The 27,657-nt window shown below is 41.2% G+C and overlaps 1 pseudogene; it reads right to left on the bottom strand.

Annotated features, from left to right (window-relative positions):
• Positions 1–248: 248 nt before the first annotated feature.
• On the bottom strand, positions 249–27,657 carry LOC127443548 (tRNA (adenine(37)-N6)-methyltransferase-like; annotated as a pseudogene).

Genomic DNA, 27,657 nt, shown 5'->3' with positions numbered 1-27,657 from the left:
AACTATTCCTTTATATCAGAGCCCTGGCACATCCAATCTCTTTAACTTGACTGCCATTCTGGTCAGAGAGCCATTTCCTGTTCTATTGTTGTAGACAAGCAACGGACCAAGGCTGTTTTAGTCTGTATTCAATCAATAAGAAGAAATATGTCATGGTTTCTTCTTATTGAAAACACTGACATTAAAGTGTTTTCAGACAAAGAGAGACCACCATAAGAAAGACAAATTCAGGGTTTTTTACCTAAACCTCACACAACATCAGTGAGTTCTGAACTCTGCATGGGTTTGACTCTCACGACCTCTGCAAAGCCATTTCCAAACCAGCAGGTGATGTCAGCTGTATCCAGAGTGAAGAAGATCAGACGGTCTTGACAACGTGTGTGGTGATACACTGAATCTAGGTCAGCTGAGAGAATGCCGCAGATAGCTGACGCTGCCTCATCAGGTCCTTTCAAGAACTGGAACCTTGGCATTTTGCTGTCTATTAAATCAAAACTTGATTAGATAAATGACAACTACCTCCATTGGAAAAAACAAATGTATCAGTGAGGTGTACTCTATGGTCTTACAGATAACAAATGTTCACTGCACATAAAGCAGTATTGTGTGGTATGCAAAAGTTCAATTCAAATGACCAAAATAATAATGGATAAATTCCTGTGAACGCATGCATCCAAAATAAAAAGTTATTAAAAATCTTAAAATTCTTTTAACTGTTTAATGTTTGTTTATTCTGCACTGACAATAACACATGCAAATTCATTTAATGTGTGAAAAGCATTTATACAAAGCTTATTGGCTGCACTTACATCTAATCTTAGTATGCGTGAGAAACTCGAATACCTGTACTGTCGCATGGAACAAACTCTAGAAGTTCTTTTTCAGCATTCACAGTAAGGTGGTTTTCACACTGGGCACGTTTGCTGTGGTCCGAACTGTTCCCGGCGCCCACCGCAGTGTTGGTCTGGTTTCACACTCACTTGATTCTATCGAACCCCGGTTCATTTGCATTCATCTTACATCATCACAAACACGCATGTAGAACACAACGCGACTCATACTTTTTGTTATTTTGGTGCCGTTATGCACAGCAGAGTGAACGACATCTGCGTATATGTGGGCTTCATGGCTTAACTCATCAGATGTCCAGGGGAAGGCTGACAGCTGTTGAGGAGACAGCTGATTGCAAGGAATTCATTTGCATCTTTGTTTACACTGCAAGCTTATGCTCGTGTCCAAGGTGAAGTTATCGCCACTGTCATCTCCTATTATACCCTATATTTATTAGTCGAAACTAATGATGTCGTCATTGGCTAAAACGCATGCGCAGGTTACTTTACTTCCTGAACGAGTGCGCACCCGAGTCCGAGTTGCTTTCACATTCACACGAATTGCGTTACAGTTCCACTGCAACCGAACTCAGACCACCTCCTACAGGTAGTCTCGGGTTCGGTACTATGGTGCACTCCCTGGTCCGCATAACAGCTTTCACATTACCAATTTTTCATGCGAACCGTGCTCTGTTTCAAACTAAACTTCCAGTGTGAAAGCACACATCTAGGTTACTGATAGGGGGTGCCCTGACCCAGGCAGTAATAGTGCTGTAATACTCCTGTCCATAACTGAGCCTGGATGAACTGACAGGGGCTGTGTCTGTAAAACAGCACTCAGAAGCACCCTTGTTTTTGTCCTCAGCTGAATTTTCAAGGAAGAGCTGCCCTTTTTGAGGTAATCTTTCACCTCTGCTGGCACATCAGTCACATCTCTGGATCCAGACCTCTGTGACCAAGAGAAATCTGAGTCACTGACTGGACTTGTTTTTGGGCAAAGCTGTGAAGAAGGCTCAAATGATGTCTGTAAGATTTCTGGTTCTTCATCTAGCTCCATCTCCTGGGCAATCAGAGGGTTTGTGCATGATGTTGTTAGTCTGTGTTCACTATCTGTATTGTCTGTCTTTGTTTTAGGAGAATCGTAGTCTGGAATATATGGTTTGATGTCCAAGACAGGTGTTCCAGCGATAATTTCGACCCCTGACAAGTGGAGTCTATCCCCTTGAAAATCAAATTACCAGGGATTATTACAAATTGTATATCTAAAATGTTATAGTCAAAGGATCTTTCCTATCTTTCCACATGACTTGGAAAAACATTTAAATTGTTCACCCAAAAATGATAACTCGCTCATCGTTTAATCACCCTTATGCTGTCTCAAACTTGTATGACTTTCTTTCTTCTGTGGAACACTGTGACAAGGTTCTTGTACTCTCTCAAGGAGGAAGCGGGGGCCAGGTGAACAATGCTTTTCAGCGTAAGTCAAACGGTTTGCTTTTCAGCCCACATAAAAATGCGCACACACACACACACACACACACACAAGTTCAGGCTCAGTTCTCTCTTCCCCCCTCCGGCGGTCTGGATTGCCCTTTAAATCCCTCTCTGCTCTCACTGCAAACATAAAACAGCTGTTAGAGGTGATTTCCCACAGGTGTCAATCCTTACCGTACTCACTCCCTGGCCTCGCTCTCCACAGACGTCGCTCAGCCATGCCCCCATCACCACAAACACAAACAAAGATTTTTTTGAAGGAATTATGTTGTATGGACAAGAACACATAAGTCAATGGGGTCCAAAACTTTCAAGCTTCAAAAAGGACATAAAGGAAACATAAAATTCGAGTGGTTTAATCCATGTCTTCTGAAGCAATACAATCACTTTGGGTGAGAAAATTAAAGTCCTTATTCACTATTAATCTTGAAATCCGGCCCAATTGGAACACAGTGCAGGCTTCAAGATGGTGATTCTTTGATGTTGCACATGGTTGGCAGGTCCTCATCTCTGGTACCACACACAAATGAGATGTTGCATTTTTATTTTCTAGTGTTTATCATCAACCTTTTGGTGACTGCAGTACATTTTCAAGCTGAAAATTCCATTCTTTTAACTTGCATCTCTATTTCCTAAATAGCCCAGGTGGGTGTGAAAACTGCGAACCTGGCAACACTGTGTCTGGTTCATGTAGAGCACTCTGCGGATGCCTCAAGCATGTGGAAGTGTGTGAAAGAGCTTCTCTCATGAATGCACTAAGGAGACTGCGGATTTCAAGATTTATAGTGAATAAGGACTTAAATGTTGTTGTTTTTCACCCAAAGTGATCGTATCGCTTCAGAAGACATGGATTAAACCACTCTTGTGTGGATTACTTTTAACATTGCCTTCATGTCCTTTTTGGAGCTAAAAACGTTTGGACCCCAGTGACTTACGTTGTATGGACAAGAAAATACATAATACATCCTTCAAATTATCTTAATTTGTGTTCTGTAGAGGAAAGAAAATCATACGAGCTTGAGACGGCATGAGGGTGAGTAAAAGATAAGAGAATTATCATTTTTGGGTGAACTATCCCTTTAAGTGCAGCTCTGTCCTGTTCTGAAAGGTGTCTTTTTTTCTTCTTCCAATTAAATTTTTTTTTTTTTATGAAAAAAATACACAACAGAGAAAAACACAACACATACACATCGAATCAACATTTAACATTTAAACCCCACTAATATCCCTCCCCAATCACCAACCCCACCCTGACCCCCAACAAACACCCCTGTGGTCACACATAATAATACACACACAATATGTTTTAAAAATAAATAAAAAAAATATATAATAAACATATATAATTAAACTAAACTTCTCTCTCCTGATCCCCTCCCCGAGAGTCCCCCAAAAACGCTAAATAATTACCCCATTTCTTAACAAACAAGTCCTCAAACCCCAGACTTCTACTTGTCACCTCCTCAAAGGCTGCCACCCTCCCCAGCTCCACACACCACTCCGGAAATTATGGCGCTCCGTCCGACTTCCATCCCCTTAAAATAATTTGTCTGCCAATCATAATACTGGTCAGAACCCAATTTTTTTATAGGTTTATCCCCCAAATTTATGACTGCCCCATCACCCAAAATACAGAGTCTGGGGCAAAGTAAAATCTGAGTGCCCAAAATGTCACACATACAACTCTGAACCTTCAACCAAAATTCTTGAATCTTAACACACCCCCAAAAAACATGGGTTGTGTCTCAATCTTCTGATTGGCATCGCCAGCAGGTGGGTGTGTCTTTAAGACCAAGCCTATACAATCTAGAGGGGGTCCAACAGAATCTATGTAAAATCTTGAATTGCATAAGGTGAACCCTTGCATCTCTAGATGCAGACTAGACATTTTTTTTAGAATCCTAGCCCCTACTCCCTCCTTCAATACCAAATTTAAATCTTTCTCCCATAATCTATTGAGAGAAGTTGAAGCTCCATCCCCCAGACACTGAATTAGCAGGGAGTAATACACTGATGCCTCATGACCTTTTCCAAAAGCAGTAATCACCTCTCCCAGAGTATCTGCCACTTTAAGGGGGTGTGTGCTACTCCCAAAAACAATACAGAGCATGTGGCACAGCTGTAAATACCTATAGAACTGAGATCTGGGAATCCCAAAATGCTGAACCAAATTTTCAAAAGATCTCAACACTCCACTCTCATACAGGTCACAGAGTGTAATAACCCCCCTCACAATCCACTGAAAGGCATCTTTAAAAAAAAAAAACACTGCAGAATAGAGCTAAAGGGGCAAAGTACAACAGTTCTGTTGGGGCTATGAATTCCTTTTAGACTTTTACCCCAAATTCCAGGAAACAACCATTGTAACACACATTCCTCAGGACTAAAAGAATGGTGTAGGTGAGTCACGTGACTCCATGCGAGGATCGGACGTGTGAACGGTGAGCTCTACGCACTTTGCTAGCTTTAATACCTTTTAATGACATAAACCGGTGAGATTCGATACACTCTGTTCCATAACTGTTCTAGGAGGACAATATGTCACAGAATTCAAAATCCTCTGACTCTGGAGACATTAAAAGACACTTATGTGCTCAGGCTGACACCCCTGAGCAGGCCGCGGACCAGGGAGTCGATTTGGTCGGAGAGTAGCGGGAAATGTGGCGAGAGATGTTGAACATGTCGGCAATGTTAACGAAGGTCGTTCCTGACTTGGAGGATCTTGCTGGGATACGTCGATCGATCACTGCCATGGAGGTGAAATTTACTGATGTGGTCACAAGAGTGGGGAATGTCGAGAAACGGATCGATTATTTGGAGTCATCGGAGAGGGAATTATCTGCTAATCCGCTAGCGACCAAGGTGGATTTGGAGCGTATCTGGGAGAAGTTGGAGGACATGGAAAACCATAGCCGGCGGAATAACATCCGTATCATGGGAGTCCCGGAGGGAGTGGAGGGACAGAATATGGTGGAATTCCTGGACAGGCTCTTTCTGAGTCTGCTCAACATAGCAGGCCATAAGCTGGAAATCGAGCGAGCTCACAGGGTTCCGGCTCAGCGATCCACTGAGGGAGACAGGTCCGATCGATTTTGGCCAGATTTCTGAGATCATCCGATAAAGATCTTGTGTTACATGAGGCGAGGAGTAAAAGAAGGCTTTCTTAGAAGAACCACAGCATTTTCTTGTTCCCAGACTTTGTGAACTTGACAATAGAGAAACGTGATTGATTCAAGGAATGCAACATTTACATCAACGGAAGGTCACTTTTGCACTGATATTCCCGGCCAAATTGAGAATAGTTGCTAAGGAGGTCCGTAAAACATTCACTTTCCCACAGCAAGCAATGTCCTTCATAAAGTCAATGGAGTGAGTGGGTCATGTTGTGGTGCTCACGTTGTGGCCGGGTGGACCGGCTCATTGAACATTCGCTTTACTGTTTGAAGATTCTGCGCGCTCTTTTTATGCTGGTTCTGCCTAGTGGCTGGAGTTTATTTTGTAGAGCAACACACCTTCGGGATGGCTTTGTGGATGAATCTTCACGCTCTTTGTGCTTATTCCGCCTATCGGCTGGAGTTTATTTTGTGGAGTACTTCTGGCAAAGTCATTGGAGTGAGTAATTCATTTGCTTACACTCACATTACAGCCGAATGGGCCAGCTCACTGAACATCCACTTGACAGTTTGAGGAACCTGCACGTTTTTTTTTGTGCTGATGCCACCTATCGGCTGGAGTTTATTCTGTGGAGTATTTCTTGCAAAGTCATTGGAGTAAGTAATTTACTTTTATTCATGTTGTTGCCGAATGGACCGGCTCACTGAACATTCGTTTGACGAATCTGCGCTTTCTTTTTGTGATGATTCCACCTAGCGGCTGTAGTTTATTTTGTAGAATAACACGCCTTCAGGACAGTTTTATGGATGAATCTACACGCTCTTTGTGTTTATTCTGCCCATTGGCCAGAGTTTGTTTTATATATTATCTTTTGCTGTGTAATTCTGTCTCATAAAATGTGTATAGAGACACCGGACTTAAGCAATCCGACGGCAAAGTTGTCGTGGGGATTCTTGTAGGTGTACATGGACTGTTTGAGTTTGGAGGGATGAGTGGCAGTTAGTGCTGTCGTGCGTGGTGTTAATGCGCACGTTTTTCTTTTTTCTTTCTTTTTTTATTCTAAGGGATGTTCAGGGTTTGATTGTTACACTAATGTTGGAATGTGGTCTTTATAATCTTGTCTTTGACACATGATCTATTTTTTCTTATATGTCAAAATGTCAAATGTTAATATGAGTGGATTGTCTCTCTCCATGTGGAATGTGAATGGTTTGGGGCACCCCATAAAAAGAAGGAAGGTTATTTCTCTTCTTAAGCGTAAGAAATATGATATAGCGTTTCTTCAAGAAATGCACCTTTCTCCGCAGAAAGCTGAAAAATTTACAAAGATATGGGGTGGGCATTTTTTTATAGTGCTGGCTTGAGTAAGAGCAGGGGAGTCATTACACTGATAAGTAAACATCTACAATTCAAATGTCTCAAACAGAGTAAACATAAATTAGGAAGAGTCATTATTGTTTTAGCTGAAATTCAGGGACAAAATCTTATTTTGTCTAATATTTATGCACCTAACGTCGATGATCAGGGCTTTTTTATAGATCTTGAAGGGATGTTGCAAGCCGCTGGCACCCCTCATGATATAATATTGGGAGGAGACTTTAATCTTTTGATGGACTCACTTGATCATAGTGAAGCAAAAGTGTGCAAGCCCCCTAGAGCAACAATGACGCTTCACAGGATGTGTAAAAATTTTGGTCTTACAGATATTTGGAGACTTTTGAACCCATCTGGGAGGGACTTTTCATCAGTCCATAAGATTTACTCTAGAATAGATTATTTTTTATATCTAAGTCCCTCATTTCATCAGCTGTTGATTACTCAGTTGGAAACATTTTAGTCTAGTCGTGGCAGATCGAAACAACAATCAAAGCACAGTTGAGTCAAAGATGTCTCGGAGGCGCAAAGTTCTGATTCCAAAAATAGACTTTTATTAAAAAGTAACAAAGCTGAGGTGTTCCATGGAGCATCTAAAATTACACTTCAGAATCATGCATTTTTTTTATACAGTTTCTGTTCCCCCTAATCTCTTTGAGTGATGGCCTCTTCATCCAAATAAAATCATCTTAGTTTTGTCATCACCGTCTCCCTTCTAGCTGGTCATCCTGACCCAACTTGCTTCAGTAGTGGCAAAAGCATGACTATTTCATTTCATATGCATAAAACACACTGAAATCACTTCATATGGTTACATATTTTATTTTAACTAACAATCATTACTTTCTGCCAGTGGCGATTTTAGGGGTTGGCCTGTGGTGGCCTGGGCCACCCCTGAAATTTCATTGGCTACTCTGTGGCCACCCCAGGACTGATTGGTAGTTCATCATGTTCATCAACACAAGAACGAAGAACCAATAGAAACACCTGTCAATCAAAGATGACATCTCAGGTCATTTGTTGATTTAGAGCCACACTGACCCAGGGTCAGTTTTATATTTCTGACCATTATAGTATTGGAGGGACTGAAGCTGTGTGAGCTGATCTTTGATCAGTGGGGGGAGGGGCAGGCCGCGGGTGGCCAGGCAGGTGCCGCAGGTCGCGGGCAGCGGGCGCCAGGTCTGGAGTATAATGCACGTCAGAAGCACGAAACTGACACGAGCTAGCGTCTGCCTCCAACTTCCAATGAGTTGACGGCGTCGATTTGTGGTCAAAAAGAAAGCTGTTATTTGAGAGGTATGTTCATCTAATCTAACGTTTAATTTATCCCGAATTTCCATGTGAATGTGAAAACATTTTTTCATTGTTACAGTAGCTAGGTTAAAGAGTAAGCTAGACCCTACACAACATTCAACATGTTATCTTTATATTGACATGAAATATTAAATGCCATGTTTTCTGATTTAATGACGGAGGTGTGTAAAGCGTTTTACAGATGTATATGTTCAATAGCTTAAGTTATATATATGGCTATAACCTGTGTGTTTGTGCTGTGACTGTACTTTAAGTCTTTACATGAGTTATTTATGAGCTCTTTATGTGTATTATTGGTCAGTCAGACCAATAAAATCTTCAAAGTTTTTACACCTTATTTGACATTTTAAATATGTAGTGGCAGGGCAAATTGCACTTAAATGATGCAAATGATTTGACTAACTATTTTATTTGGTAATATTCAAAGTAATTGAAGCTATCAGAACAAGTGGAAAATAAACCTGAGTAGACACTGTAAGTTTAGTTTTTTACTGTATTCAGAGCTCAATCTGCAATTTTGGGGTTTCCAGACAGACACCTAGAAGCCCTCGTAGCCAATTTCACACACTGATTTGTACCCAATTTAACAATATTTCTGCTGGACAGTGCAGTTATAGCTAATAAATGAATGAATAATTGATTGAATGATTGATTGAATTGCGCCTCAATCAGTTATCACCTTTACTTTTGACATGTATCTTTTTATGATTATACAGTATACCTAATGTTATACGCAGATTAATTCTCTACAATGAGAATAGCTCTTAAAAATGTGTAACTGACTTTTCCTAACAATTACTGATTTAAAAATGGATTTTATGTTAAAATAACCAGAGATTCCAGAAACTGTAATAGGCTGAAATAGAACAGGAATAGAAAACTGTCAAATGTCAAAACAACAGTCTGATATTGAATACAAACAATTCAGTGAATGCTAACATGAGTTTAAGAATTCATTTATTCTACATGTGTAGATGTTGAAGCAAAGCAATGTGATATTTACACATTTTGATCATGTGCCATTCATAAAGGTTCTCCTGGTATTGCCACCCCACACTAGGTCTGTGTCCCATCTTGGCCACCCCAGTAAAAATGTCCTGGATACGCCATTGCTTTCTGCATTAATTTGATTAGTATATTAAATTATTTCCCTTATTACAGTCATTGGTTACACATATTCCTGTAAGATGGGAAATGTGTACACACCCACATACATTCATTTCATCTCGTTTTTAGCACTAATTAACAAACATATATCCTCTGCCTCTTTCAGGCAGGTACCAGACAGTGCCTGGCTCTGTTCTAATTAAAACATTAGATCATCCTTTTAGTATCAACACACATCTTTTCTGGGTCATTAACAGAAAGGGTCATACAGAGAGATACAGAGAGAGGCTGTAATTCTCCATAGAGAAGTTAAGTTGTAGTTTTTCATTGATTTGCACTTTTGACTGAGTAAATGATAATTAAATCAATAAATGAATGATTAAATATCTAACACATTGAATAACATTCATAATGCAGTTATTCATAGTACATTGATTACACATTGTCATTTTTAGATCATTGCATATTACATACATATTAATTCAGTTATCAGAAATGGATTAACTGAATGATTAAATAAAAATATTCCATAGTCTCAGATCACGCCCTGGTGTGTTTAGAGGTGTTGCCACATATGAAGAAAAGGAAATCATATATTTGGTACTTTAATGTATCCCTCTTGCAAAATCCTGAATTTCAACAAATGCTAAAAGCTGAAATCAATGTCTATATGGAGACCAACTTGTCCTCAGTATCCTCTTGGGAGGCATTTAAGGTGGTTCTTAGGGGCCGGATCATACAGTATGCCGCTTTCACCAAAAAATCCAAAGCACAAGAACTCGTGGAATTGGAAGGGAATATTAAAAGTGCCGAGGCACTCAGAGAATTGACCTGATTGAAATACAGATATAATACTACTTTGTCACGGAAGGTGGAGTTTTGGCTATTCAGAGCAAGACAGTCATTCTTTGAGTCGGGGGACAAAGCAGGAAAACATCTGGCTAGATATATAAAACAGAGAGAGTCTTTTTCTACCATTCCCTCAGTGAAATCTGCTTGTGGTGAAATATTTACCTAGGACACTGATATTAATAAGGCTTTAAAAGAATTGCATCTTGATCTTTATAGTTCCACATCTTTGTCTACTGAAGAGGATATTAGAAACTTTGTGGAACCATTAGAACTTCCTAAACTGTCGGCTGAGCAAAGCAATTCTCTTGATTCGAAGATAACCATGGAGCAGCTTGGTGAGGTAATTAAGGCCTTGCTTATAGGCAAGGCTCCGGGCCAGACGGATTTGCCGCTGAATTTTTTAGATCTTATGCTACAGAACTGGCTCCACGCTTGCTAGAAGTTTATACGGAATCATTAAAGAATGGAAAGCTTCCGGCAACAATGACACAAGCCCGGATCAGACTGATTCTTAAAAAGGACAAAGATCCAAGCGAGTTACCGTCCAATTTCCCTGATGCAGCTAGACGTTAAAATATTGTCAAAAATGTTGGCTAACCGATTTAGTAAAGTTATGATATCTCTTATACATATAGATCAGGTGGGATTTATTCAGGGCCGTAGCTCTTCTGATAACATTAGGCGTTTCATCAATATCATGTGGCAGTGGCGAATGATCAGACTCCGGTCGCTGCCATCTCACTTGACGCAGAAAAGGTGTTTGATATGGTAGAATGGGATTATTGTTTTAGGATTTTGGAAATGTACGGGTTCGGGAATACTTTTATTGGATGGATTAAGTTACTTTATAGACACCCGGTAGCAGCGGTACAAACAAATGTATTAATTTCAGATGATTTTACTCTGGATAGGGGTACCCAGCAGGGTTGCCCTCTTTCCCCTTTATTGTTCTGTCTTGCCCTGGAACCATTAGCAGCCGCAATAAGAAAGGAGGATGATTTTCCAGAGGTGATGGCAAGAGGTGTTACGCATAAGCTTTTGCTTTACGCAGATGATATTTTATTATTCATCACCGACCCCACTAGATTTATGCCTTGTCTCCACAGAATTATTAATTCCTTTTCTAAGTTCTCAGCGTACAGAGTTAATTGGTCTAAATCTGAAGCTTTGGCTCTGACAACGTACTGCCTGGTAAAGGCTTTTCAGCCAGGCGCCTTCCAGTGGCCCAAACAGGGCATTAAGTATTTGGGGATTTTATTCCCAGCAAATATGTGTAATTTAGTTAGAGTTAATTTTGACCCTTTAATAAAAAGGTTTTCGAGCGATGTGGCAAGTGGGCTTCATTACATTTATCTATGACTGGGAAGGTTAATGTTATTAAAATGAATTGTATTCCAAAATTCAACTTCCTGCTACAATCTCTCCCTATAGATGTCCCCCTCTCTTATTTCAAGCAATTTGATAGCATAGCAAAGTCCTTATTTGGAATGGTAAACATCCCAGATTACATTTCAGTAAGTTGCATAGGCCGATTGACAAAGGTGGGCTTGGCCTACCCAAGATTTCGTTTTATTATTATGCATTCGGTCTCAGACATTTGGCTCATTGGTCGCTTCCACCTGAGAGAGCCCCTCCTTGGTTTTGTATTGAACAGGAAGTTCTTGCCCCTATTTTGCCATTGCCTTTCTCTCAAACTAACCGGAGAAGTTAATTTACACCCTGCTATCTTGCACTTGCATGCGGTATGGACAAAAGTGTCCAGAATGTTTAATTCAGACATTTATTTAAATGTTGCCTCGAGCATATGGCTGAACCCAGAATTATGTATTAATAAGTCCCCTTTCTGCTGGACAGAGTGGATTGTGAGAGAGGTTAATACGCTCGGTGATCTATATGAAAATGGAGTGTTGAGATCCTTTGAAAATATGGTTCAACATTTTGGGATTCCCAGGTCTCAATTCTTTAGATATTTACAACTGTGCCACCTGCTCTGTACTATTTTGGGAGTAGCATACACCCCCCTAAAGTGGCAGACACTCTGGGAGTGGCGATTACTGCCTAATGTTCAGGGGGAGGGATATATAACTTGATATAATTTGATTCGGTATGTGTATGTTCTGTTTCTTCAATCCTGAAGACTATCCAAATTTGTTTAAAAGTAAATACACAACAACAAACCATGCATAATCATACTTTGACCACAACCTGATCAGATCTGTGATTCTTTCCAGCTTAGCCAAAGTCAGTCCCAAAGCATTAGGCCTGTGGGGGCTACGGGTGGAGTACACCCCGACCTTCTGGCCATTTAGATGGGGCGGCTTTCCTTTGGCTTTATAACTCATTTGCCCATTCTTATGGAAGAGGAAAATGATCCTGAGAATGTGAAAGATAAAGACAAAAGAATTCACTTAAAAAATGTGTGCTTAGCTTCAATTGTATTCATTTGAAACAGTACCTGGTAAGCATAAAATGTTCTTCTTGAAATACCTAAACCTATCTTTTGATAGCGCCAGTAAGATTAGCTGTTCCCTAAGTGTACTGGTGATATATAGATAGCACAGCTCTGTCAAGCCTTATTGGACTATAAGTTATAACAAACCATTAAAGCAATAGTTCACCCATAACTGAAATACAAAAGATTACATTTTAAAAAGTCTTCACAAGGTTTATTTTGCCGTGTGTGTGTGTGTGTGTGTGTGTGTGTGTGTGTGCTTTGTTTTTTTAACCATAAAACTATTAAAAGTAATTGATACAACTTAGGGGTGGGCGATATGACCAAAATCTTATATCACGATATGAGTGCTTTCATATCATGATAATGATATATATTACAATATAGAAAAAGTTTTCTGGAAAATCAATAAAATATTTATTATATATATTAAATAACCAAATTGTAATGCCTATTTTTGGAACTATTTTCAGTGAATTAAATACTTTATAAATGAAAACGACTTCCTCTTTATTTGGACAAACAATAAAAATCAACTTGTTTTTAAAAATTAACCTTACCAAAATGCTATACTTCACAGACCAAAATTATTATAAACATTCCACGAGAAACCTAATATCTTCTCAAAGCAATGCAACAAAGAAAATGAAACATATGTTAAAAAATATCCAATGAAAATAAACACTTCTTGAAGAAAATATATATCAAATAAATATCACCTCTTGCAACCATAAATAAATAAATAAATGACTGAATTAATGTGGAGATCATCTTTTGGCTTCCATAATATTCTTTTGCGTGCTTCATTTTGAGGTGGTAAAACAGATTGCTTGTATTACGAGTGATTATTGTCATGCGACACAGTTTACAGATTACATTTTTCCCTGTCCACTGATAGATAAGCCCACGCTGTGCACATGGATATTTACATTTTGCAATATACTTGATACAGCAGAATCTCTTATCGATTGACACTTTATATTGTCGCCATGATATATATCGTCACATCTCCCAGCCCTAATACAACTCATGCACTATGTTCCAAGTCTTCTGAAGCCATACAATCACTGTGTGATGAGCAGAACGAAAGTTTTCACTCTCAAATCAAATCTAGTGCTGCAATCTAGAGCAAACCATAAAAACATAATAAAATAGTCAATAACATTAAACATTAAAGGGATAATTCACCCAAAATTGAAAATTCTCTCACAATTTAATCATCCTCAAGCCATCCCAGATGTATATGACTTTCTTTCTTTTTGCTGAACACAAAGATTTAAAAAAAAATAAAATATCTCAGCTCTGTAGGTCCTCACAATGCAAGTGAATGGGTACCAAACTTTCAAAGTCCAAAAAGCACATAAAGGCAGCGTAAAAGTAATCCATAAGACTCCAGTGGTTAAATCCAGAAGTGATATGATAGGTGTGGGTGAGAAACAAATTAGTATTTAATACTATAAATTCTTCTTCTTGCCCAGTAGGTAGCAATATGCACGAAGCATGTGAATTGCCAAAAGCAAATGAAGAATGTTAAGGTGGGGATTCATCGTAAAAAGTACATACAAAGGTAATTGTTTCACACCCTCACTTATCATTTAGCTTCTGAAGATTTAACCATTGGAGTCCTATGGATTACTTTTACACTGCCTTTATATGCTTTTTGGACTTTCAAAATTTTGGTACCCATTCACTTGCATTGTATGGACCTACAGAGCTGAGATATTCTTCTACAAATATTCGTTTGTAATCAGCAAAAGAAAGAAAGTCATACACATCTGTGATGAGTAAATGATGAGAGAATTTTCATTTTTGGGAGAAACAGCCCTTTAAAAATATTTTATCAACAAAAACATATACATTAGCGCTTTTAATCATTTAATTTATAAATAATGATTTCACTTCTGTTCATCACAAAGTTATCGAATGGCTTCAGAAGACTTGCGTTATAGTGCAAGAATGGTATCACTTACTTTTACTGTGGTTTTATGGTGTGTGTGTTTTTTCCCCATCCTTTCTGGAGCTAAATAGACCAGAGTCACTATTCACTTTAGTGTAGAATACTATAAAAAAATACTATCCTTTTGTGTTCCACGGAAGAAAGTCATATGTGTTGGTAGTATCATTAGTGAATGAATAAATAATGATTTTGGGTGAACTATTCCTTTAAATTATTTTCTCTAAGGTGTCGACTGACTCCGTGGAGTCCTTTAGTGTGTGGTGAGCAGTTGTGCCTTTACAACACACCAGATATGGAAGTACTGTTCCAGTCCAACTAAAGAATGCTCAGGGTTATTGAAGACTGATGGTTCAATCTTCAAGCTACAATGTGAATATGCTGCAAGACCTGAATTGATTTCACAAACTCCTGCTGGATCAGAAGTGAATGTGTGTCCTATAATGTATGGCTTTATTAATTACATTCATTTTACCTTGCTCTAATAATTGATTCATCCCACTTGGGCTCTGAGATGGGCTTTTGCTAATTGCCTGTAATCTGTCGTGTTTCATACAATCTATCAGCATGGACTGAAGAGATGACATCTGCTTCTTATGTACTCGGATGGATCCATCTATCTGCTCTGTTTGATTAACAATCCAATAATGAACAGTGGCAGCGGTTTCCCCCAAGAATATATTAACTCATATGTAAGAATCGTGCTGATTTGAGAACCTACCTGAGGTTTTTTTTTATTTTATTTTTTTTTATCCCCTTTTCTCCCAATTTGGAATGCCCAATTCCCATTACTTAGTAGGCCCTCGTGGTGGCTCGTTTACTCACCTCAATCCAGGTGACGGAGGACAAGTATCAGTTGCCTCCACTTCTGAGACAGTCCATCCGCACATCTTATCACATGGCTCGTTGTGCATGACACCGCAGAGACTCCGCATGTGGAAGCATCCACGCACAACTTACCATGTACCCCATTGAGATAGGGCCAATTTGATAGCTTAGGAGACCTGGCTGGAGTCACTCAGCACACCCTGGATTCGAACTCGCGACTCCAGGGGTGGTAGGCAGCGTCAATACTCGCTGAGCTACCCAGGCCTCCCCACCTGAGGTTATTAATCTCTCTTCTCATCACTGATACCTGCGGTGTCGGCTTTCTAACTTGTTCAGCACAACTGCGTAATGACATCGATATTTTAGTGATAGCAAGCAAAGTATGCTTACACTTTAGAAAGTAATTTATTTTATTCTGTGATGGTACACTGGTTTGTTTGTTCCATCAGCTACAGCTGGCTTCAATGCAGTACATTAACACATGTTTTTCTGCTATAAGTAAATTGTTGGATGACCACTTATGCAGAATTCTAGTACTATGAACCAAATCAAAGACGGTTTAGCCCAATATGCACCACTTGTATTAAAATGAATTGCGGATGTAGAAAAGGAAGTCCCGCCTTACAGATAAAAGAGCCAATCACCTTTTAGATATAGACATCACCTTTCAGTCAGCTCGAGAACATACATGCGCATTAGCTGGACCAGCCTGAAAAAATAGTGCTGTTTTGTTTTGCTGTTATCTTGAGATATAAAGAAACACAATTTGTTATTACCATTGTTGTCAGATTTAACTTCTGATTTGAAATATGTTCTTAGATCGTTATCTTTACCAAACCCATTTGGAGCTTTCGGTCTCTCAATTCAAATAGATAGGAGCTGTATTTCTATGCCACTTGTATACACGATCAGCCACAACATTAAAACCACCTACCTAATATTGTGTAGGTTCCCCTCATGCCGCCAAAACAGCACCAGACCGCATCTCAGAATGCTATTCTATTCACCACAATCATCGATGTGATTATCTAATCAGACAATCGTGTGGCAGCAGTGCAGTGCATAAAATCATTCAGATATGGGTCAGGAGCTTCAGTTAATGTCCACATCAACCATAAGGTTGGGGGAAAATTTTTATCTCAGTGATTGAAGCGTGGGATGATTGTTGGTGCCAGATGGGCTGGTTTGAGTATTTCTGTAACTGCTGATCTCCTGGGATTTTCACGAACAACAGTCTCTAGAATTTACTCCGAATGGTGCCAAAAACAGAAGACATCCAGTGAGGGGCAGTTCTGTGGATGGGAATGCCTTGTTAATGAGAGAGGTCAACAGAGAATGGCCAGACTGGTTAGAACTGACAAAGTCTACGGTAACTCAGATAACCGCTCTGTACAATTGTGGTGAGAAGAATAGCATCTCAGAATCTTATTCTGAGATGCGGGTTGGCACTGTTTTGGTGGCACGAGGGGGACCTACACAATATTAGGCAGGTGGTTTTAATATTGTGGCTGATCGATGTACATAGAAAATAGTTGGCCGGGAGCGGTCCAAAGATGGCCGACTTGCCTTGAAAAGGACCTGGACCAAATGCAGTGAACTAAAATAAAAGGCTGAGTTCGGAATGGCATACTACCATACAATTCGTACTATATCTGTGATAGACACACATGGCAGAAGTAGTAAGAGTAGTATGGGTAGTATGCCATTCTGAACGCAGCTAAAGTTATCATCCTTTAGGGGGCGCAAGGGGGCTCGGAAAGCCGAATCCTTTAGGACGCATTGGACCCCATTTACACCTGATATTAAATGGATAGTTCACCCCAAAATGAAAATTTTCAGATAATTTACTCACCCTCATGCCATCTGAGATATGTATGTCTTTCTTCTGCAAAACACTTTTGAAGATTTGTAGATATAAGATCCAGGCTCAGCAGGTCCTTGGGAATGGGAAAGGATGATGATTAGACATTTGTAGGTCCAAAAAGCACAGATAGTCAGCATAAGAGTAATCCATCCTATCTCCAGCGGAGACATTAATGTCTTCTTAAGTGAATCAATCACTTTGTGGTCGAAAAAGAACAATATTTAAGCACTTTTTAACCATAAAAGATTGCTTCCAGTCAGGCATTGACTAATGGCTGAATTTACAGAGTGCTCCGGTGACATTAAGCGCGATGGCACGTAAACTGACACACACACAACCAATGAGTCGAAGGAATGTGCCAATGCGCTTGCATCACAAGAGCACTCGGCCATTCGTCAACGCCTGACTGGAAGCGATCTTTTATAGTTAAAAAGTTCATTCATGTAAGACTAATCAAAAGCACTTTTGACAAATGATCCACTGTTACAGAAATGAAAACTGTTGTAGTTTAGACTAACTTGGCCAATGCTTCATTACCTTTATGAAATAATCCTTCGGACAAGTTGAACTTGATTCACATTTTCAGTTCCACTTCAACACGCATGTCAGGATAATTCATGAATATTAATGTGTGCTCCACCCATTGAAACCAAATATTATGGGAACTGAATATATATTAGCAAGCAAACAGGTAAATTACAAGAAAATCATTGGGTTGCCTTTACTGGTAAATATATCATATGTGCTGTTCACACAGACCATCAATGTGGAAATTTAGCTATAGGTAATGATATAACTTCTCATTAAGGGAAACTGCCAGAGCAAAATTTACCAGAATTTTCAAAAGGGTTGTGTTTACACATGACATCTAACCTGAAAATTGCAGTACATTTTCTGGAAAAGGCTGTATGTGTGAAAGGGGCTATTATTGTAACACTTGGATGCATACAGGACGGATTAGCGTTTACACCTCAAATGCATTTAGGGCCGACCACATGTGATAGGATCACCCAAAACTCAACTTAATACCAGGTGGAAATGGGGTCTTAGATCTCAGGATGTTTTTGTTTTATTGGAGCTATTTGGACATCAAAAGGTGTAAAAGTTGTAATCTATTAATGCAAAAGATTGGTCCCTGGCGTACATATGTAAATCTGCCACAGCAAGAATCACAGGGTGCTTCTCAATCAGAAGGCCACGTTAGGCTGGATATCTCGGCTGCCACATCAAGCACCATCGAAGGCCACCTCAATTGAAAGGACTAGTAGAACAGGGTTTCTCAAACTTTTTTGAACCAAGGACCCCTTTCATAACCCCAAATTCTTCACGGACCCCCGCCCCATCACCACCATCACAACAAATATATTATTTACTATAAGTATAAAAATGATCTCAGTGAGTTCCAATACGAACAGCCAGGCACTGCTGTACTTTTGTGTCAGGCTTCTGTGTACAAAGTGTTTCAATTACATTTACATCCAGCGACTGTACAGCAATTTACAAGTGAGAAATACAACAACACAAATGATTAAAATCAAACATAGCACAAACAAACACCATAAAATGAAGTTAGGGAGACAGTCTGTTGCTCAGCTGAGGTTTTAGCACCATCCGCAGGAGTTTTTTTTTTTTTATAATTAACATTTTGTATTGATTCATCTATTAAACAAAGAAAGGCAAAACATCAATATTTAACCCCCACTATTACCCCCAGCCACATCACTCGAAAACCTTTTTATTAAGGGGTCAAAATTAACTAACTAAATCAGACAAATTTGCTGGGAATAAAATGCCCAAATACTTAATGCCCTGTTTGGGCCACTGGAAGGTGCCCGGCTGAAAAGCCGTTACAGGGCAGTACACTGTCAGAGCCAAAACTTCGGATTTAGACCAATTGACTCTGTATCCTGAGAACTTAGAAAAGGAATTAATAATTCTGTGGAGGCAAGGCATAGATCTAGTGGGGTTGGAGACGAATAATAAAATATCATTTGTGTAAAGCAAAAGCTTATGCGCCATACCTCCCACCACCATCCCTGGAAAATCATCTTCCTTTCTTATCGCGGCTGCTAATGGTTCCAGGGCAAGACAGAACAATAATGGGGAAAGAGGGCAACCCTGCCAGGTACCCTTATCCAGAGTAAAATAATCTGAAATTAATCCATTTGTTTGTACTGCCGCTAGCAGGTGTCTATAAAGTAACTTAATCCATCCAATAAAAGTATTCCCGAACATGTATATTTCCAAAATCTTAAAAAGCTAATCTCATTCTACCATATCAAATGCCTTTTTGGCATCAAGTGAGATGGCAGCAACCGGAGTCTGATCATTCGACACTGAGCACATGATATTGATGAAACGCCTAATGTTATCAGAAGAGCTGCGGCCCAGAATAAACCCCACCTGATCTATATGTATAAGAGAAGTCATAACTTAATCGGTTAGCCAGAATTTGACAATATTTTAACGTCTAGCTGGATCAGGGAAATTGGACGGTAACTCTTAAACTCGCTTGAATCTTTATCCTTTTTAAGTATCAGACTGATCCGGGCTTGTGTCATGGTTGGCGGAAGCTTTCCATTCTTTAATGATTCCGTATAAACATCTAGCAAAAGTGGAGCCAGTTCTTTAGCATAAGATCTAAAAGTTCAGTGGCAAAGCCATCTGGCCCCGGAGGCTTGACCGTAGGCAAGGCCTTAATTACCTCGCCAAGCTCCTCCAAGGTTATCTCAGAATCAAGAGTATTTTTTTGCTCAGTCATCAGTTTAGGGAGTTCTAATTGTTCCACAAAGTTTTTAATATCTTCATCAGTAGACGAAGACGTGGAACTATAAAGATCAAGATAGAATTCTTTAAAAGCATTATTAATATCAATGGCCGAGGTAAACATTTCACCACCAGAGATTTCACTGTGGGAATGGTAGAAAAAGACTCTCTCTGCTTTATATATCTAGCCAAAAGCTTCCCTGCTTTGTCCCCTGACTCAAAGTTTGACTGTCTTGCCCTGAATAGCCAAAACTCCACTTTCCACAACAAAATAGTATTATAACTGTATTTCAATCAGGTCTATTCTCTGAGGCCATCAGATGACATTTGGCGCTTCAGCTCTGCCTCAGCACTTTTAATATTCCCTTTCAACTCCACGAGTTCTCGTGCTTTGGACTTTTTGATGAATGAGGCATACTGTATGATCCGACCCCTAAGAACTGCTTTAAGCACCTCTCAAGCCATGCCCACAGAGGATACTGAGGACCAGTTGGTCTCCATATACATAATGATTTCAGCCTTTAACATTTGTTGGAATTCAGGATTTTGCAAAAGGGATACATTAAAGTGCCAGCTATATGATTTATTTTTCTCCGTATGTGGCAACACCTCTAAACTCACCAGGGTGTGATCTGAGACTAAGATGTTTCCAATTGAGCAATCAACAACAGATGAAATGAGGGACTTAGATATATTAAATAAATCTATTCTAGAATAAATCTTAGGGACTGATGAAAACATTTATAGTCCCTACCAGATGGGTTCAAAAGTCTCCAAATATCTGTAAAGCCAAGATTTTTACACATCCATGATCAAGGACCGAGTCCATCAAAAAATTAAAGTCTCCTCCCAATATTATATCATGAGGGGTGCCAGCGGTTTGTAACATCCCTTCAAGATCTATAAAAAAGCCCTGATCATCAATGTTAGGTGCGTAAATATTAGCCAAAATCAACCTTTGCCCCTGAATATCTGCTAAAACAATAATGACTCTTCCTAATTTATCATTAATCTGTTTGAGACATTTGAATTGTAGATGTTTACTTATCAATGTAATGACTCCCCTGCTCTTACTTGAGCCAGCATTAAAGAAAACATGTCCACCCCATATCTTCCCAAATTTTTCAGCTTCCTGCGGTGAAAGATGCGTTTCTTGAAGAAACATAGTATCATATTTCTTACGTTTAAGAACAGAAATAACCTTCCTTCTTTTTATGGGGTGCCCCAACCCATTCACATTCCACGTGGAGAGATACAATCCACTCATATTAACATTTGACATTTTACATATTAGAAAAAATAGATTGTGTGTCAAAAACAAGATTAAGACAACATTCCAACATTAGTGCAACAATCAAACCCAAAACTTCCCCCTGAACCAAACAAACAGAAAAAAGAAAAACATGCACATTAACCCCGCGCACGACAGCGCCAACCGGCATCCATCCCTCTAAACTCAAACAGTCCATATACACCTACGAGAGCCCCTGTGACAACTTTGCCATCGGATTGCTCAAGTCGGGTACTTCTGTACAAATTTTGTGAAAAAGAATTACACAACAGAAAATAATCTATAAAACAAACTCCAGCCAATAGGTGGGATAAACACAAAGACGTGTAGATTCATCCACATCTCTGTTTCGAAGGAGTGTTCTTCCACAAAACAAACTCCAGCTGCTAGGCGGAACCATTACAAAAAGAAACAAAAAAGGTGCCCAGTTTCCACGGACAGTCAAGTGAATGTTCAGTGAGTTGCATGGCTGTTACATGAGTGCAAAAAAATGCCATAATCACTCCAATGTTTTGCAAGAAATATTCCACAGAATAAACTCCAACCAATAGAAGGCATCTGTCACTCACTCGACGTTGTGTCGATGTAGTGACACTAGGGGTTCGATCTTGAGAGCCCCAATCACCTTTGCTTAAAATAGAAAAGGCCAATGAGAATTGGCGAGTGGAATTTGCATACTACTCTCCACCCTGGACATATGGGTATAAAAGGAGATGGTGTGCACTCAGTCAGATTTTTTCTTCGGAGCCGAATGCATGTGTGTTCATCCCTATTATCCTTTGCTTACGCTGCTGGATTTTGACAGCGCATATCGGCGGTCACCCTCGCACGGTCGAGTGTTGTGTTTCCCTGGGCGCTTTGGCGGCTGAGTCCACGGGTGCTAAAAGAGTATATTCAAAAGAGTATATTTCCTTATATTCCCATGGGCGGTAGAGCACAGGATGAGGCGGATGCTGAGATGGCAGCGGTGCTTGCCCGGGTGGCTGTGAACATAGGGTGGAGTTCCACTTTAGCCCGGCCCTGAGCGTTCACAGCTGGATGATTGGTTTCTGGGCTTGGAGCGCGACTCACGGCTGCGCCCCGCCATGGAGCATTTCTTCCCGGAAGTGCACGAGGCGCTAACGAAGGCATAGAAGGCATCTTTTTCTGCCAGTACACACTTCGTGGGCTCGTCCACTCTGACTACCCTTGATGGCAGAGCAGCTAAGGGATATGTCGAGCTTCCCCAGGTAGACAGAGACATGTCGAGCTTCCACATAGCGGTGCATTTATGCCCGCAGGGCGCAGCCACCTGGTGCGACCGACCAAGGCTCCCTTCCAAGGCCTGTAAGCTCTCTTCCTCTCTAATGACAAAGGCTTACAAGGCTGCGGGTCAGGCCGCTTCCACCCTGCAAGCCATGGCCATCCTGCAGGTCCACCAGGCCAAGGCGCTGAAAGATCTGCACGAGGTTAGGACCGACCTAGGGCTGATGCAGGAACTCCGCACTGAGACCGACCTCACCTTGCATGTGACGAAGGTCATGGCACATGCCCTGGGCTGGACGATGTCCACTCTTGTGGTCCATGAGCGGCACCTGTGGCTCAACCTTGCGGAGATGCGTGACGGTGAGAAAGTCCGCTTTCTCGATGCGGCCATCTCCCAAGGGGGGCTTTTTGGTGACACTGTCAAGGATTTTGGCCATCAGTTCTCGACAGTGAGGAAGCAGACCGAGGCGATTAAGCACATCATGCCGCGGCGCGAAGTCCTGCGTTCTGTCTGCTTCTCACCAGAGCTGTTCTCCTGCGGTGCCGGCCCCGACTCCCGCACCATCGGAGCCTGTATGCCGGCCTCAGAGAAGAAGATCCTCCCACGGGAAGTCGGCTTCACCTGCTGATCAGTCGGCCCCCAAGAACCTCAGATGGGCTTTGAGGAGGTCATGACACGGGCAGCCCAGGGATGAGGCAACTACTCCTGACCGGTCTGGCCTGGGTGATCTCTCCAGCCCCACCGTCGCCCCTGGGCCAGCATATGGTGAGTATTATACCGCCAAGGGCCCTTCAGGATGATTCACCTCGGCTACGCGATCCGGTTTACCAGACACCCGCCCAGGTTCAGTGGCATCCTCTCCACTACGGTGCAGGGCGAAGGGAGCAATAGAGCCCATCCCCATTAGCCAAGTTGCGCAAGGGCTTTTATAGCCCCTATTTCATCGTGCCAAAGAGAGTGGGAGGATCGCTCCCAATCTTGGATCTGCGTGCCTTGAACAAAACCTTACACAGGCTTCCATTCAGGATATTTTCAAAGAAGCGCATCCTGGCATCAGTACAACATCAGGATTGGTTCATGGACATTGACCATCGTACTTTCATGTATCGATCCTTCCTCGACACAGACCCTTTCTCCGGTTTGCCTTCGAGGGACGAGCATACCAGTACAAGGTCCTCCCCTTCGGTCTGTCCCTGTCCCCTCACATCTTTACCAAGTTTGCAGAGGCTTGAAGACCTTCAGGCAAAAGGTAGTGGCACCAGTGAAACAATTTCAGAGGCTCCTGGGGCATATGGGATCTTCGGCGGTGGTTCTCCCCCTCGGGGTGATGCATATGAGACTGCTTCAGCACTGGCTACAGACTCGAGTCCCGAGGTGGGCATGGCACCACGGCACCTGGCGTGTGACCATCATGCCACAGTGCCATCAGACTTTCAGCCCTTGGTCGGACCTGGCATTTCTATGGGCAGGTGTTCCCCTAGAGCAGGTCTCACGGCGCGTTGTGGTCACAACAGACGCCTCAAACTCAGGCTGGGGCTCTGTGTGCAATGGGTAGGCAGTGTCAGGGCTTCTCATTCAGGGGCAGGGCATGCTCCAGCACCTGCGGCTGGACCTCTGGAATCTCCATGTCTGGCTCCTGGACGGGACATGGAAGACCTAGTAGGTCTTCCACCAGTGGAGGTAAACACAATCACTCAGGCCAGAGCCCCCTCTACGAGGCGGCTGTATGCCTTGAAGAGGCGTCTCTTCACGAATTGGTGTTCTTCCCGTGGGGCTGTCTCCCTCTACCCTGAAAGTGTATGTGGCTGCCATAGTAGCTCACCACGACACACTGGACGGGAGACCCTCACGACAGTGCAACCTGATCAACAGGTTCCTCAAGGGCACGGGGAGGTTGAATCCTCCTAGACCATGCCTGATTCCCTCTTGGGATATCTCTGTGGTCCTACCTGCCCTACAGAGAGCCCCCTTTGAGCCCCTGGAGCAGGCCGAGCTAAGCACTTTGTCTCTGAAGACGGCCCTCCTGGTGGCGCTCACTTCCATCAAGGGGGTGGGGGACCTGCAGGCACTCTCTGTTACCAAAGAATGCCTGGAGTTTGGGCCGGCACACTCTCACATGATCTTGAGACCCCGGCCTGGTTACATGCGCAAAGTTCCAACCACTCCTTTTCAGGACCAGGTGGTGAACCTGCAAGAGCTCCCTTCAGAGGAGGAAGACCTTGTCGTTGCTGTGTCCAGTTCGTGCCCTGCAAATCTATCTGGACCGCACGCAGAGCTTTAGACACTCGGAGCAGCTCTTTGTCTGCTTTGGAGGGCAGCAGAAGGGGAAAGCTGTCTCCAAGCAGAGGCTGGTCCATTGGATTGTGGATGCCATTTTCCTCGCATATCAATCGCAGGACTTGCCGTGCCCCTTGTGAGTCCGGGCGCACTCCACTAGAGGTGTTGTGTCCTCCTGGGCACTGGCAAGGGGGGCCTCTGTAGCAGACATATGCAGAGCTGTGGGTTGGGCTACACCCAATACCTTCGCAAGGTTTTACAACCTACGCATAGAGCCAGTTTCGACCCGAGTGTTACGCGGTAACAGCAGTTAAGCCGGGCGGCCGGTTGGGTGTACCGCTTGCATTGTGCCTTTTCCCTTTTTCAAAGGTGATAATGTGCACCTTCCGTAACAGAACCCCGGATGCCTCTTTAATTCTTAAGCACTGTTCGTTGATGAACTCGGTGGAGGAGTTACGGCACCAGGCCCAGTACTCGTGGTATGCCCCTTTTCAGGTGAGCCCGTGTGCTTGGGCTCAGTGCTCCATGGCGATTTCCCTTGGTAATCCCGTATGATGAGTTTCCACTGTTAGGTTTCCCCATAGGTGAACCCTGTGTCTCACCTGGGGTGATGGTCAGACTCGCGTTTATCGTCGAAGGAATGAGCATTACACCGAGGCCTGTACTCTGGAGCAGGATCGATTTGGAGGTGGAGGGTCCATCATGGTCTGGGGCGGTGTGTCACAGCATCATCGGACTGAGCTTGTTGTCACTGTAGGACCTGAGATAGATTGAGTGAGATTAAAAAAGTTGTACAAAATCTCTTACAAGAGGCTTTGAAGGACATAAAATCGGCAAGAATCAGTAGGTTATCAGACCTTGGGACCACATAGGATGAAAAGTCTGAAAACTCCTTTAAAAAGTCATTGTTTGATTTCGGCGGTCTGTATATCAGAGCACACAGCAAAGGACTAGTTAGTTCGACTTTACATAATAAAACCTCGAAACTAGTGTAAACATCAACTGGTAAAAGCCTACATTTAAACAAGTCCTTAAAAATAACCGCAACGCCCCCACCCCGGCTGGAAGTACTAGGGCAGCTGAAGTAGTTACAGTTGGCAGGGGAGAGTTCAGACAGAGGACTTAGCTCATTTGCCGTAAGACAAGTTTCAGTAATAAATAAAAAGTCCAGGTTGTTTGATGAGAAGAAATCATGTAGTAAAAAAGTTTTGTTTGATACATATCTTGCATTTATCAAAGCCGTTTTAATTTCCACCAGATTGTTTTCTCTCGGTGCAGAGTTGAGCAGGGACATGTTTGCTAGCGACCGAAGTAAATTGCGCTGCACTGAGACATACAATGGCGCCACATTGATCGCTCAGTGGACCATCCAATATTATAATATTATTTTAAACTTACAGTATGTTTTTATAGCAAAATTACCTCTTATATGTCAAAATATTAATGAAATTGTATTCCTCATGACATGACCCCTTCAATGCTTCAGTAAGAGATTTTGGTTCCTTGAGATAGAGAATGTTCAAACATATTGACTAATAAGAAAAATGTTTGAGAATTTCTTATAAAACTCAATTGGAATCCCATCAGGCCCTGGGCTTTTGCCACTCTGCATTGAAGAGATTGCTTTAGTAATTTCCTCAAGTTGAATGGGTTGATCCAACTCCTCTTTTTGTTCAGATGAAATGATTGCAACCTTTATTTAGTGTTGGGTAAGTTACTTAAAAATAGTAATCCATTACAAATTACTAATTATTTCTCTAAAAATTGTAATCAGATTACTTTACTAATTACTTAATTGAAAAGGTAATCAAATAACTAAGAACTTTACTTTTAAAACACTTTTCTGCTCAACAAATTCAAAATAATGTCTATTTCAAATATAATGTCTATATTTCTTGTTACACACAAGTCATACACTCAGCACCTCTCATTCACAGTGACTCATGATGAGGCCATAATTCATATATTCTACATAAATAATATATTAGAAATAAACATAACCTTATAATTTATTTACAAATAAATAAATTAATTGAAAGTCAGTACCTATAATCTGATTACAAGAATTTATAATATAATGCATTACATTTCTTGACTAAAAAGTAATTAGATTACAGTAACTAATTAATTTGTAATTGGATTATACCCAACACTGCCTTTATTTAATCAAACAGATGTCGCTAGAGTGCACAAAGTTTCGTAGTGCAGCTTTAAATGTGTCATGAATTTGATTTTTTATATTATTTTATAATGTTAGTGTGAAATTTTAGTTATTTATTTTTTAATTAAAAGTAATCATAATTTAGGAATAATTTTCTATCCAGTTTTTGTGCTTCTGATTCAAACGCTCCGTTTTTTGGGGCGTGTGTTCTTGAAGTATAAACGACCACTGCTCTGATTGGGTAACATATTTGCATGTGGAATAAGTGTAAACGCCCCTGCTATTAGGCGCATGTGGGGTTGTTTGGAAAACTTAGGATGGTTAAAATAATGACAACCGGAAGAATTCATTCATACATGTTTGAGCCATAGTCTGGTCCCTACTTTGAAGAAAATAAACCCTCTCCACAAACACCACGGATACTGCAGTCTGTGACAGCGTGGTAAGTAATTACTGTAACTTACTTGTCTATTTGTGTAATAGCTATTACTTTTATTCTTGTTTAAACCAAGACCCGACGCAGCGATGTGTATGTTGTTGCATAGCTGGGGCATTTCCCAACAATGAAACATTTCCGTGTTTTACAAATACTGAGTAACGCATGACAGTACCAAATGAAGTGTAAATACATGGTGCCATCCCATTTATAACTGTGAAAGGATACACTTACCTTGCAACAAGTAAACGTATACAGGATACAGTCACCGGTGTTTGTCGCGCTGTCGTTCGTCAT

This window comes from Myxocyprinus asiaticus, chromosome 7 (genome assembly GCF_019703515.2).
Source record: "Myxocyprinus asiaticus isolate MX2 ecotype Aquarium Trade chromosome 7, UBuf_Myxa_2, whole genome shotgun sequence".
NCBI lineage: Eukaryota > Metazoa > Chordata > Actinopteri > Cypriniformes > Catostomidae > Myxocyprinus > Myxocyprinus asiaticus.
This window is presented reverse-complemented; position numbering and strand designations above follow the sequence as displayed.